The sequence below is a fragment of the Sorex araneus genome, chromosome 6, assembly GCF_027595985.1.
Source record: "Sorex araneus isolate mSorAra2 chromosome 6, mSorAra2.pri, whole genome shotgun sequence".
Taxonomy (NCBI): Eukaryota; Metazoa; Chordata; class Mammalia; order Eulipotyphla; family Soricidae; genus Sorex; species Sorex araneus.
The window spans coordinates 49,645,294-49,659,797 of NC_073307.1; the positions used below are offsets into that span (position 1 = coordinate 49,645,294).

General features: G+C 51.7%; 1 protein-coding gene across 1 annotated transcript in view; it reads left to right on the plus strand.

Moving 5' to 3' along the window:
• The first annotated feature begins 1,170 nt into the window (after positions 1–1,170).
• MCTP2 (multiple C2 and transmembrane domain containing 2) overlaps positions 1,171–14,504 on the plus strand; it is a 167,671-nt gene continuing 154,337 nt past the window's right edge. The window contains exon 1 of the mRNA XM_004617741.2: positions 1,171–1,201. The gene's annotated coding sequence lies outside the window, so the exon portion shown is untranslated. The remainder of the gene's footprint in view (positions 1,202–14,504) is intronic.

Consider the following 14,504-nt stretch of genomic DNA (forward strand, 5'->3'; position numbering starts at 1 on the left):
GGGGCTGTTTTGAGAAGGCAGGTTCCCCCCCACCCCAACCTATACCCCCCCGCCCTGCCCGCTTTAGCAAGTTTCTATAACACTGTTGCTCTTGTTCTGGATTTCAAACCCTGGTGTTTTGTTTGTTTTGGGGTGCAGAGTTGTGCCCAGGCATTTCTGATTCTGGCCCGGATTCAGTGCCCCATAGACACAACTCCTGGGCGAATGAGGAAGGAGCCTGGGCAGGGAGAGAGAGTAAGCAAGGTGCAAGAGTCGCTTGTGAAGAAAAGAGGAAGGAAACAGAAAACGCAGGAGGAGGAAGAACCAGGTCAATATTTAGGGGATCCCACAGTGGAACTAGTCATCAGCCAAGGCTGGGGGCGTTTTTGGTTTTGAGAAGGGAAGTTGGGGACCCTCTGGACATATCTGAAGCCTGAGCCTCAGAGAGGAAAACCTCCAGGTCAAACACAGCATCGGACCCCTCGTGCACCCCTATTTCCCCCACCAGCACCCACTAGGCGCCAGGCTCCTGGGACTGTTCAGCCTGGGCCAGGGTGCCAAGGGGACCCCCGTATGGAGCAGGGCACCGCCTCTGAGACCTTTGAGGGGAGAGAGAGAGAGAGAGAGAGAGAGAGAGAGAGAGAGAGAGAGAGAGAGAGAGAGAGAGAGAGAGAGAGAGAGAGAGAGAGAGAGAGAGAGAGAGAGAGAGAGAGAGAGAGAGAGAGAGAGAGAGTGAGTGAGTTCAGCAGGGAGGGAGGGAGCTTGCATTGCACGCCGCTGACCCGGGTTCGATCCTGGGAACCCCATAGGTTCTCTTGAGCCCCGCCAGGAGGACTCCTGAGCCAGGAGTCAGCCAGGCGGCCCTCAGGGATGGCCCCAAAACCAAAACTAAAACCGGAGGGTTGAGGAGTTCTTCTACTTCCTTCTGAGCCAAGATAGGCTGGGGGGCGGGGGGGGGGGGAGAGGGGCGTGGAGGGTCCGCACCTTCCTGCACCGGGGAGTCTCCCACCCTAAGCCGGGCAGCGCAGACACCGCCCCCCACCCCCGGCGGGGTGCAGCAGCGGCTCCAGGGGGCGGTGCTGGAGGCGGGGCGGCTCCGGGTGACGCCCCTGCCCGGTGCGTCCAGGCGCGTCCTGGAGCTGGCGCACGAGCAGCCACGGGCGGAGCAGGGGCGCAGGTGAGGGGGACCCCGGGGACGCGCCCCTCGGACAGGTGAGCACAGGTGAGCGCGGTGGAGAGCCCTGGAAGGCTCTCGCGGGGGACCGGGGTGGGGATGGCGTCTGCAGGCGGGGAGTTGGGGGCCTGAAGGACTGGACCCAGGCAGCGAATTCCGAGGCGCTTGCTCCCCAGAGTTGCTGAGTCTGGGCCCAGAAACGGGGCGCTGCGGGCCGGGCGGTGTCGGGGCCGGGGTGGGGGGGAGGGGGCGAGGCTGGGATTGCTTTGCGTTGTAAAGGAGGTGCTTTGGGGGCGCAGCGTCCGAGTCTGCGGGGAGGATCCTGGTCCTTGGGTGGTTTCCGGTGCGCCCCTTTCCTGGGGGTTTGGCCCGCCGCATCCGGGAGCAGAAAGTCCAGGGCTGCCCTGAGGGTGCGGAGCGTCCGGTCGCTTATAAAATGCAGGAGGCGGCCGGCTGGCCGCGCATCGCTCCCGCCAGCGCACTTTCTGCTACGTCCGTGGGGTCTCTGTCGCTCTACACTCCTGTACCGTTGGGGATTGGGGACCGGGGACCCGGGAGTCGCTCTGCATAGTGGCGGGCGCCCAGAGTTTCCAGGGCACCTCTGGGACTTGCGGCAAGAACAGCTGTACCAGAGAGGGTCAGGCCTCGGGTCCACGATTTCACGGGTGTTGGTGGCAGCTTTGGGGACCCGGTGGTGTGAGGTTGGGGGCCCAGGTCGTGTTGCAAAGTGGGGTTTGGGGGTTAAGGTTTACAGAGACCAGTGGTACCTCACACTTAGTCTCCGTGACTCAACTTTCTTCTTTGAAACTTGGCAGAATTCTCTATTTCTGTCTCTGTTTCTCTGTCTATATTTCTGTCTCTCTGTCTCTGTCTCTCTCCCCTCCTTCTCTCTCCCCCTCTTTTCATCGCTCCCTCTGTCCTTTCCCCCACACCCTGCAATGCCCAAGGCTTACTTCTGGTGGGGATTGGGGGACCATATGGGATGCTGTGGGTCTAACCCGTTGGCTGAGTATAAGGCAAGTGCCCCTGCTGTGCCGTTGCCCCAGTTCCTGTTGTTGGGAGAAGCTCTGGCCCAAGCCAGATCTTGGCACAAAGTGCCCCTTGTCCTGCAGAACCAGCTCCCCAGACCAGCACGCTCACTCTCCTGCCACGTCTGAAGTTGCTACTCCAGGCGGGGAAACTGAGGCAGGGCAAGTGTTTCTTAAAGATAACTGGGGCTCTTGGGAAGGTCCCATGCTCCCTCACCTCCATCTTGCTCCGAGCACCCCATGGAGCCAGTGGAAACCAGAATTCATATTGATACTCCTGAAACTGATGTGAATGTTTGGGTTTCTGTGTTGGTTTAGCCCACCCAGGGTGAGAAGGTGAACAGAACCGTTTTATGAAATTGTGAAATGAGTTCTTTGGTGTTCTTCCTGTGTTTTGAGAGAGCCAGTCTGCCAGACTTAGTTCAGTGAGGCTTTTGTATTCGCACAGCTGATGTCCAGATTGTTCCAGGATTTGGTCGTATTTCAGCTAGATTTCCTTTCCACACACAGCCTTCGGGTGTATAGAGATCATGGCTACACCAAGAAAAGTCTTTTTGCATATAGGCAAATCTATATTCACACAGGAACATAACTTTATTTACCAAAGCTGTATGTGTTCCTCTCTCAGGAAATGTACAACACTGGGGTGCAGTGATGGGGAACCCTAAAATTTCACCTTGGCCTTTGAATCATCAATACACCCCAACTCACCCGACAATTTCTCCAGGTGTGAGTAAACCTCCATCACTGTACTGCCTAGGCGGAGAATTCCAGCTGTCCTGTGAATTTTAAATAACGTTAGCTCATGTGGAGAGTTCTTGCTTTCTCATTGTTGGCAGTGAGACCCCAGAATGGAAGGGGGGCCCTATTTAGGTGAAGTTGCTGAAAGTGGAAAGCTTTTCCTTCTCCTGGGAGGCCCTGGAGGGATATTATTTCTGCCCATTTGGTGCTTGGTAGATTTTTTGTTTTTGTCCCCCTCTTCATTTGAGAGTGAAGTCTACAGGGGGACCCCTGACAGCTTTTTCTGGAGAGTTGAAACCTGCCTTGGAGGTGTGGCTAAACATGTGGCCGACTCCAGCAAACATGTCCTAGTAAAGGGCCCGGGGAGGGGAGGGGAGGCCTCTGGGGGAGGGAGGGAGGGAGAGAGGGGGGAGGAGCAGGCAGGAAGATGGGAATTTTGTGAGATTTGGGGGAAGATAAACAGTTTGAAGCATCCTCTTGAAGAAGGAGGAGGAAAAGAGAAAAAAACCAAACCAAAACAACAACGCCTAAGTAACCGGGAAAGTGAGTATTTATTTGGGATGGGAAAGAAATGAGAATGAGTGGCCGGAGGCTTCTGTTTCATTATACTGAGCTCCTTCTGGCTAGTTGACCAGACACTGAAGTGCCTTTGGGTGGCTGACCCTGGCCTCCTTCCCCTCTGCCAGGACTTCAGGCACGGCCCTGAAGGTGGGGGGTGGGAGAGCGGGGGAGAGGGTGACTCAGGGTTTTTGGGCAAAGAGAAGAGCTGGAGGCGTCCTGCATTCATGGTGGATTCAGATGTTTCATGTCCTAGGATCTGTTCTGAGTTAATCTCCAAAGACCCCCCTTTGCTCACTGGCCTTCCCACCCTTAATCCTGTCACACCGATTTGGAGTTTTCTGAGGCCCAGGCATTTGGCACCATGAGACTGAGATTTCCCTGTCTCATGGCATTGATTTCCTCGAGGCCAGTACTGTGTTGTAGGTACCCCCAGGAGCCCAGAAACCCCGCCCTGTGTGGGAGTCAGACATTCTGGGGTGGAGCTGTCCAAGCTTGTAGAGACAGTCCTGGATGTTTGGACAGAGCCATACTCTCTCATGCAGTGTAGACCCTTTATTCCATGCCCCATATCCCTTGATAGGGTCCCCTGCTCAACTGAGTCTGTGTCTCAGCAGTATGAGTTGGAAGAAACTTTCCATATGATTGTACTGTGCACTGGCTGAAATTTGCAAACTGCTGCTTTTGTTGCTTCCCAGAGAATCATGGTTGGATCTCGAATCCATTCTCCTGGCCAACAGGAGCTGGGGCAATAGCACAGCGGGGAGGGCGCTTGCCTGACCCACATTCCACATGGGTTCGATCCCCAGCATTCCATACAGTCCCCCAGTCCCCACTAGGAATAATCCCTGAGCATAGTGGATTCAAATCTATTCTCCTGGAGGAAAGAATATGATTCAGACCAATGCTGAGTATGTTATGCGTCTACTTTATTGTCCTATCATTGGTGTGTATGTTGGATTCTCAGATTATACTGTGGTTTCCTAAGGTCCTCAAGATAAAATAGTGATTTTGGGTGGGCTTTGGGAGGAGGGTTGCAGGACAGAGATAGGAAGGAACTGGTCTGGGTGGGGGGGGGGGTCGAGAAGCAGTGGATAATTGTTGGTAGATTGTGTGATGCATCTGAACGTAACACTTCTCCCAGCAGAAAGACAGGAATATTGATACCCAGAGAATGTGGATGAGTGAGAAGCAGCCAGCACAACAGCCCTCCTTCTGGTTAGGCATGGTGCAAATAGATTTCAGGTCCTTTCATGTAATTTCCTTCATCGTGTTTGTAACCCGAGTTGGAGCTTTGGGGAGGGGAGTCCTCAAAGTGGGAAAGCAACCAAGACCCTGCACTCCCAAGGACTCGCTGGAAGCTGGGCCTCCAAATTTAACTCCATGTCATGTTCTCAAAGCGTCGTGCTTTCTGTGCCATTGTTAAAACACACTTGTGGATCACTTAGGTCCGTCCTGGTTTTCCTCCGTGGATACTTTTCTATGTCCTGCAGCCTGGTTAGTGCAGTTCGGTAAATTGTGCTGTGGTGGATGTTACAAGATTAGGAGGGGGAGGATAGATTATGTAGGTTCTCTTAGGTACCTGGGGTGAGTTCCAAGGCATGCGCAAAGCATGTGGCTGTTATTTGGAAGCCGTTGCATGAGTCTGGGGTTGGCATGTTGTGTGCCTTTTGTTGCGAAGGAGACACATGCTATCCTCTGACAATATGTGAGTGTGTGTGTGTGTGTGTGTGTGTGTGTGTGTGTGTGTGTGTGTGTGTGTAATCACATGCTCCCCTAGGGATGGCAAGTAGGCGTGTGTTGCTGGTGAAGGCACAGGCGCCTGTCGTTGTACTGGCTTGGGGTCATGGTCAGACAAATCTAACTGTCCTGCAGTGCCTCATAGGTAATGGCTGGGTTGATGGTGGGTAAGAGCGGTAGATAGATCGATTGATGTATAAATTCTTGGGGGGTCTCCCAGCCCATGCTCAGAAGTTCTGGAGCCTCCCAGGAGTTCTCAAGCAACCTGACTGAAAGGTCAATGCGCAGGCCTAAGGTTCATTGAGTTTGGACCTCAGAGTATTGGAGACTGAGTACCTGGGACCACCTTGGCATTTTTGGAGGCTTCCAGGCCTTCATGCAGAGGTGAAGAACCTCTAGGACTGTCCCTTGCAGTATCCAGGGAACCCTGTGCTGCTGGGGAGTGGGTCTGGGTCAGCTTCACGCAAAGCCAGTTCCCTGACCCAAGCGCCCTGGGCTCTGTGCTGTCTCTCATTGGCCCCTGGAGGATTTCGTTGTACGTTGAGGAGATGCTGGGGTTTAGTGGGAGAGTTTAGCCAGCAGAGAGCATCCCAATAGCTCGAACCCAAGTGGCCCCATCACCGCTGTCTGCAAAGTCTCTATTCTGTACATAAGAGGCATCTGCTCGGAGTGTTGCTGGACCTCCCTCCAGAGGTCTGTGGCACCGCCATCTCCTGGGTTTCCCTTGAGTAAGTGGGGTACATGCAGGCTGCTGGCCCGCTCAGACTCCAGGGTCCACTGGTGACTTTGTAGGTCTGTGGCATGCCCTGGTGACTCACAGCCCTCAACAGTTGCTGCATTTGTGGGCACCAGCTCTCGCTGCAGTGTTCACTCCCCATTTCCTCTGAGCACCGCCCCCTTTTTCTCTGCCCTCTCCTTCCGCCTCACCTGCCTTTGTCTCCACATGTCAGGTGTCTCCTGCCTCCTTGTCATCTCATGTTGGCAACTTTGCAGAAATCCTTCAGGCGTGTTGGGACAGGTGCAACTGCTGGGGCAGCCGTGCCTGGCACGCATGGTCTTAGTCGGAAGGGAAGCTGGCATCTCATGGGAGCTCCCGCGAGGACGGATGAGGAAGTTCCCCCGGATGCTGGCTCTGTGCATCTTTAACAGGTCATCCTGGTAGAACTGAGGAGGAGGGGGAGGAGGATGGGGGTGTTGTGAAACCATGTGAATTACCATGTGACTCCTGCCCCCCAAATGTTGGAATCGGTGACTCTAGTTGCTCGCAAAAACACATCAGTATTGGCTTCTTTGATTAACTCCTTCCTCATCACTTCTAGCCGCTGCCAACTTTCCCCCCGATCATTAGAAGCTCATGGCCCCTAGAAGCTAGGTGATTGCTGGGGCTTCCCTTCATTGCGGAGAGCTGCCTCGCTAGCACTGGGATTTCGTTTTGTCGGGGAAAACCAAATAGGTTTTGTGACTTTTCCTAGTTGTGTCCAGAGATGCATTGAGCGTGTCGCTCTGCCTGGCAGTGTCCCTGCTTTGGAGAAGAAACCCGGAACCTCACCATAGCTTGTACAAGTCATCCAGTTATTAAAATTTTACTGCCTTCATCCCTCTTTCTGTTCCTGGCCTGGCTGGTTCTCATTAGGTCTCTCTGAGCCCTAGACCAGGATGCTGAGGATTCTGCTCCATCCTGGGCTTGATAGCAGTTACTCGCCACACCCGCCACAAAGCCTATACTGGAAAAAAAAAATCCCTCAGAATCCTGAAAAATCCCTTCTTAGGACATAGATTTGGCAGCATCTTGGAAAGAATGTCCCTTTACAACCGAGCTTAAACTGGGGTCAGCGGGGGCCCAGTTTGGGGCATCCTGGAATGTGGGTGTTTGCAAAATAAAAATGTGATGGTTTACAGTTCTGAGTGTTCAGTGACCAAAAATAAGTCCCAGATCACATGCGTGGGCATGAGATATAACGCAGCAGGGAAGGCACTTGCCTTACCCGAAGCTTACCCAGGTTTGATCCCTGGCATCCCATAAGGGTCCCCTAAGCCCTTTTAGGAGTGATCTCTGAGCACTGAGCAAGGAGTCAACCCTGAGCACTGCCTGTTCTGGCCCAACAGTTGCTCCATCCCCACTGTGTGAGTTAGTTCCATAGACACAGTCTCTAATAATTGGGCAGCTTCCTGCCCAGGAGAAGCCAGTTCACGTACAGTGTGTAAGAAATGGCCCTTTATTATTTGGGCAAGAGCAAGTTAAATAAATATACGTTATTTATTTATTTATTTATTTTTCTTTTTGGGTCACACCCTGTGATGCACAGGGGTTACTCCTGGCTCATGCACTCAGGAATTACTCCTGGCAGTGCTCAGGGGACCATATGGGGGCTGGGAATCGAACCCGGGTCGGCCACATGCAAGGCAAACGCCCTACTCACTGTGCTATTGCTCCAGCCCCTAAATATACTTTTTTAAAAAAAATACAGAGTTTTAAAATAATTGGCTCACCAAGACTGCATCTCTCCTTGTTGTGTTTTTGCTGCTACTTCTGGCTGGTGGCGACGGAGGCCCATGAAGGAAGCGGCCAGGTCTGGCCCGTGAGAGATTTTTTTTGCTGGTGATTATCTTATCTACCTTGTGCTTATCAGGCCTTCACTTTCCACCTCAAAGGTCTGAAGGAGTAAGAGAAAAGTGCCCTGCGTGGCTCTCCCTGAGTCACACCATGACCTGACTCAGGAGTGTGTTTTCCCGGAAATGAGCCCCAGGAGCTTCTCAGTGGTTCCATCGTGACGTGACGATGCTCTCGTCACTTTTCACCTCCTCCCTCTTTACTCTGTTGTGGCTTCCTCAGGGCTTAGCTGGCTGGTGTGATAACAGGCCTGTGTGGCCACGGCTGTCCTTCAGATGTCATTTGAAGACAGGTATCCTTGGGTGTCAGAGCCATTAAAAATGCTTTCAATTTGTTGACTATCTTAACTCTTTGTTTGTTTGGGGGCTACACCCAACAAGTGATCAGGGCTTATACCTGGCTCTGCATTCAGGAATGACACCTGATGGTGCTCAGGGGACCCTCTCGGATGCCGGGGATGGAACCCAGGTCGGCCGCAAGTGCTCTCCCTGCCGTACTATAGTTCTGGCCTCTGTTGAACACTTTAAAGCGTGTCAAGCATCCCTGGTATTTTTTTCCTATCAGATTTTATGCTCTGAGCAGCTTCTCTGGTAGCTTGTGGGGGGATTGGACGATCAGTGCTTCTAGTAGTTGGAATGATGGAGGAAAACCATCTCTGGAGAAGCAGGAGTGAGGGAGACCCCTGAGTAAACTTCCACAGGCGCCTCCTTTGAGACCCGTCTCCCCCACTGCGACCCCCTGAACCTGCCAGCACTCACTCAGAAGGGTGAGTTTGGGATATAGATTCACACCATCCTGGCTTTGGGTATTGGTTCTGTCATGCGTAATGTTTTCCCGTCTCCAAAACTTGGGTGTCTTCACTGTTTTTTGGGGGCCCATGACTCATGCATTGGTGGCTACACACAAGGCTGGTGCTTTACCCCCTGTACTATGTGAGGCCCCTATCATAATTTTAAGGAAACTGGTGTTTTTTTTTTGGGGGGGGGGGGGATTCCTATCGCTGTAAGATTATACCATGGATCCTATTAGGTTGAAAACCTCGTCCATATTGTTTTAGTGGAAAGGTTTGCTGGGGTGTTCCTACTGGCTCCCCACTTCTCCCGAGCCATTGGAGCAGCTGCAAAGGGCCAGGGGCTGGAGGCTGTGTAAAGGGGAATGGTCTGTTTCGGCTCCTCGGGCCCACGCTGGCATTGACAGACCCAGAGAAGCGTGGAAAAATCAATGCGGCTTTCTTTAGAAGATAGATGGTTTTGATATTGACAGTAGTTCTTTTCTGCCTTTTCATTTGAGAGCTGGTACCGACACGGGGCATCTCCTGTGTCCTTCTGTGTGCCGAGGGCTCGGGGTGAGTGAAAGGCCCCGTCCTTGTTAAGTGAATAGAGGATCCGTGATCTGGGTCGGTGCCACCTGACACTACTTCCCACCGGTGCAGAGAAATATCTTCCGGCCAGTGTTTTTGTCTTTTGTTTTGGGGCTGTACCTGGTGGTACGCAGGGTGTACTCCTGGCTCTGCACTCACAGATGACTCCTGGTGAGCTCAGGGGACCACATGGGGTGTGGGGAGTGAAACTCAGGTCACCTGCCTCCAAGAAGTGTCCTGTCCACACTGTACTATCTCTCTATCTTCTGGTCTACACTTAAAAAAAATGTTTCTTAATTCCCGGGTGGGGATGTGTGTGCACGTGTGTTTTGAGTGCACATGTATGCATGTGTATGAGGTCTGAACTTTTTACACCACTTCTCCCTATGAACGGTAGATAGGTGGATGAATCTCTCACCCATAAATCAGTCCTTCTGGAATGCATCTGGCCTGTCTGTAGTCCCTTTATGTGTGTGTGTGTGTGTGTGTGTGTGTGTGTATGTGTGTGTGTGTGTGTGTTTGTGGGTGGTAGGGTGGGTGGTGCTGTGTCCAGGATGCTCAGATGCTTTTTTAACATTTTTGGGTCACACCTGGCGATGCTCAGGGGTTACTCCTGGCTCTGCACTCAGGAATTACTCCTGGCAGTGCTTGGGAGACCATATGGGATGCCAGGGATCGAATCTGGGTCAGCCGCATGCAAGGCAAATGCCCTCCCCGCTGTGCTATTGCTCTGGCCCTGATGCTCAGATGCTTGGTGGATAGTCTCTGAGGTCAGCGTTCAAGGCCTGCATTGTTATCCCAGTTGGCTGATATGTGTGTGTGTGTATTTGTGTAAGAAAACATTTAAAATCATTTATGTCTTTTGTTTGTTTTTGCTTATGGGCCACACCTGGCTATGCTCAGGGCTTCCTCCTGGCTCTGCTCTCAGGGATCACTCTGGGCGGGACTTGGGGGACCCTATGGGATGCCAGGACTGAACCCCTGGGTTGGCTGTGTGTAAGGCAAGCGCCCTCCCCACTGTCCTATATCTCCAGCCCCTTGGCTGTTGATCTTTGTCCAGGTGGCAAGAGGTGTGGACTGTCACACAGCTATAACAGGCTTTGTTAAAGGTGACTCTTGGACCCAGCATCTGAAGCATGAATTTCCCACCCCCTGTCCATCAGACGCCTCGGCATAACTGGGTGAGCACGGAACACGGACCTGTTACCAACACAGCTGGTAACAGCTGTCACTGTTTAGATGTCACCCCAGGGACAGCATCCAGATGCAGAGGTGGTCCATGCATGTTTTTCTGCGAGGGCACTGGGCTCCCCAGTCGTGCTTAGAAGACCCTGGGGGCCTCCTGGCGATCCTCAGTCAACTAAGTAGGTGGTTCAGTGCTAGAGCTGGAGACATGAGACGAGGAATGATGCTTGGAGGGGACCATGTAGTGCCTGGAATCAAACTGGACTCAGCCCCTGCACGGCCTGCACCTTAATCCCTCGTATGCTCGCTCGCTCTCTGACCCAACCGGAAAGAGTTGTTTGCTCTGTGGTGAGAGCAGATCAGATGACTCATTCATCAGTCAACAGACCAACCTCCCCGTAGGCCTTTGTTTGCTCCCCCTGCCCTCCCCTTCTTTCTGGGGCTGCAGCCTTCTCCTTGCCTGGGCGTGCTGGCAGGATGGGCCACCCTGGATAGGAGGCATGAGGTCCTCTCTGGGCTAAGCTCTGTCCCTTGCCTCCCGCTTGACCCCCGAGTCAGCGCCACTGAACTTTGCCCATCCTGGGAGTGTCTTGAGTGTTTACTTTGCCATTATGGGGCTGGTGGGATGAACCTGGAGCATGCTTGGCCCAGAGGAAGCTCACTTGAGGCTTTCAGTCACCTGCCAGCAGGGCCTGGACTGTTGGCTCATGGTCAAGACTGTCCACTCAAGTCTAGACTGGGTTTCCCTAGGGGGTCTCTTCTCTTCTTTCTTTCCCAACGTGGATGATTCCTTTGAGCTCTTTCCTCTCCTTTGGGAAGGTTCCTTGTTTTGTCCCTGTGGAAGCTGCAGAAAAATAGCAGAGAGCTGCAGAAAAAATGGCAAAAATGATTAGAAACCCTGGATGAAATCCATGGAATTCTTCGTAGTGTCCTGAGAGTCGTGCCTTGGTTTTCCCTGTTTTGGGGTGTGTTTGTGCATTATTTCTAAGTACAGATCACAGCAGCGTGGCTTATTCGAAATAGGCTAGGGGGTGGCAGTGCTGAATCACATCTTGGAGGGAGGTGAGGGAGCCAACTCATCCAGGAAAGGGGAAAGCCCAGGTTTCAGAGTCCCAACACGTGTGCAGAATTTTATACTTTTCCCGTCTCTGGAAGTGTCTGTTCTGGCCAGAGGCAAGTAAGTAGGATCAGCAGCAGCATAATGCTACAGTTAGGATACAGCTATTTCAATCAACATTGGATGTAGTTCCCAAGAATACATTCTTACCATGTGCATGAAGAGAATGCATTTTTAAAATAAAGAATTGAATCACTGTGAGATAGAGCATTGCAAAACTGTTCATGATTGGGTTTTAGTCATGCAGTGTTCCAACACCCGTCCCCCCATCAGTATAATTTCCCAACACCAATGTCCCCAATTTCCCTCCCCACTCTAAATCCCCACCACCCCAGCCATCCTCTATTCTCTATGGCAGACATTCTCTCTCTCTCTCTCTCTCTCTCTCTCTCTCTCTCTCTCTCTCTCATTTTTGGCATTATGGGTTGCAATACAGATGCTGAAAGATTATCATGTATATCCCTTTACCTACTTTCATCACTCAGTTCTTGTCCAGAGTGATCATTTCCAACTATTATTGTCATACTGGACCCTTCTCTATCTTACCTACCCTTAAACCCCCACACACTGGTGGTAATTTCCAGCCATTGACCAGTCCTCCTGACCCCTGTTTTCCCTAGCCTTGGATATTACAGACTGCATTATCTTTTTAAAAAAATACTTTTTGGCCGTATCTGGCTGTGCTGCTCCTGGCTCTGCACTCAGTGATCATCCTAGCAGAGACCGGGGGGCCATACGAGATGCCGGAGATCAAACGCACATTGGCCACATTCAAGGCAAATGCCCTCCTCATTGTATTATTGCTCTGGCCCCGAGACTTCATTCATTTCTCTTTGGTGGGGCAGAGGGGTCCCCAGTGCTCAGTGTCTCAGGCTGGGCAGCTCAGTGCCCAGGGGCCTCCTGCCCCATCCCGGGCCATGCTGGGGGCCACATGGTGCAGAAAGATCGAACTTGGGTCCCCCCTTTGTGCAGATCCTATCCTCCAGCTGTCAGAGGGATCTGCCTTGTGCTTCATCTGTACAAATGTACTCTGTAGGCTGTGACGTGCTGACTGTCTGTGTGGGCTTTCCTGGGCTTAACTTTGGACCTGGTGGCCATGTCGTGACTATCCTGAGGAAGTTGTAGGACACTTGTGGTCCCTCTGGAGCATTAGTTTCTGATGTGAGTTCCCAGACAGGATGACAGCAGAACCATTCAGCCCTCCCTCTGTTTCCCCCAAGCCCAGGGCAGCCCCTAGCACCCCCACCCTGAGCCTGGGGACTCTTTGCTTTCAAGAACAAACCTTCTGGCAGACGCCAACAATTGATCTGAGTTGGTCATCAAATCCAGTTGTCATCCAGGATAGCTTTGCATACACACATACACACCATACACACACACACACCCACACACCCACTGTACACATTGTCTTTTCTTTCCCATGCATTTACTCAAACAGTATTATGCCAATACCAAAGGTAGTACAGGTCTGTTTATTTTAAAAGGCAAATATTATCTACACTGGAAAAATTAGTCGTTAGCCATGTCCCGTCTCTCCCACATGTAGACATTCGTTCCACAGAACTCTCACAGTTAACTCAGGTTCAGTTGGGAAGTGTGTGTGCTCTCCATTTAACATTGGCTCAGAGATAATCTTCCCAGCTGCAGAGTGTCAGAAAGTTAATATTTAATGGCTGCATTCGGGAAGCGGCTGAGCTACAGTTCTGTATGTGAGGCAGGCGTGTCTCTGCACACACATCCTTGCAACGTCTGTTTCCTGTGCCCCGTTTCCTTGGCGTGGGGCCCATTTATATTTGATATTAACCTGATTCCACCTTGTGTCAGCAGTGCAGGCCCTCCTGTTCTTGAACTGTGTTTCAGTGGTAATTGGAGATTTCACATGACGCCTGTGTCCTGGGAATTACTTCCAGAGCGATGGGCCACATATTTTTTTTCTATGGATTTCCTTTAACATACCCTAAATGGGAAAATACATTAAGATAAATCCCCGGGCGCTCCCGGAATAACCATGCAAACCAACAATTTCAGTGAATTTATCCCTTCCTGTGGGGATAGAGACTTGTCTATTTTTGCCTCACATTAGCTCGGTGACGGACTCCGGGCAGACTCAGTTGTATTAAGTGACACAGCTACCACAAGGTGGAATCGCTGAGAGAGCACGAGCAAAATTAAGAGAAGAGTGGCCTGAAACAGTACCTTTTGGACCTTGGGGGGGCTTACTTATAGCTCTCGATATGTGGGGACGTGGAGAGCAAGATTGATAGGCTAGTCCAGTGGTCTCTGCACAGAAGTCATCCCACGGTGGACAGTCATGCTCATCTGGTTGACCAGGAGTGAGTACTGTGTGTTTATGGGATGATGAACTGCAGCAAATAGTTGTCTTGACAACTTTTTTTTTAATAAGAATTTTATTTTATTGAATCACCACGTGGAAAATTATAATGCTTTCAGGCTTAAGTCTTAGTCATACAATGCTGAAACAACCATCCCTTCACCAGTGCACATATCCCACCACCAAAAGAAAAACCACAGTACACCTCCCATCCCGCCCAACCCTGCACCCCCCCACCCCGCCTTGTAACTGATAAATTTCACTTTCCTTTCTATTTACTTTGGTTACATTCAATATTTCAACACAAACCTCACCATTATTGTTAGGAGCACCCCACTAGAGTCAGACCTGTTGTGAAGAGAAATGAGGTCGAGAGGCCGCTACCGGTTTTGGATTTCTGTACTTTAACAATTAAGTCCAGGGAGATTTCTTCCTGATATTGGATCATTGCAAGCTTGTAAACCCCATCTGTGGTTCATAATATGGCGGTCCCCACGCCCTTCATTCCTGGGAAGGGACAGGCGAGAGAGAGAAATACCTTTCCCCTCCTGGGCGGGCATGGGGTCTTGGCTTAGTTCTCTGGCTGGAGACAATCTGCAAGGAGCTGCCCATGTTGAAATTGGTTCAGCTGAGTCTGGATTCACGCTCGTGCAGCTTCGGAGGGGCCTCACACGCGTGC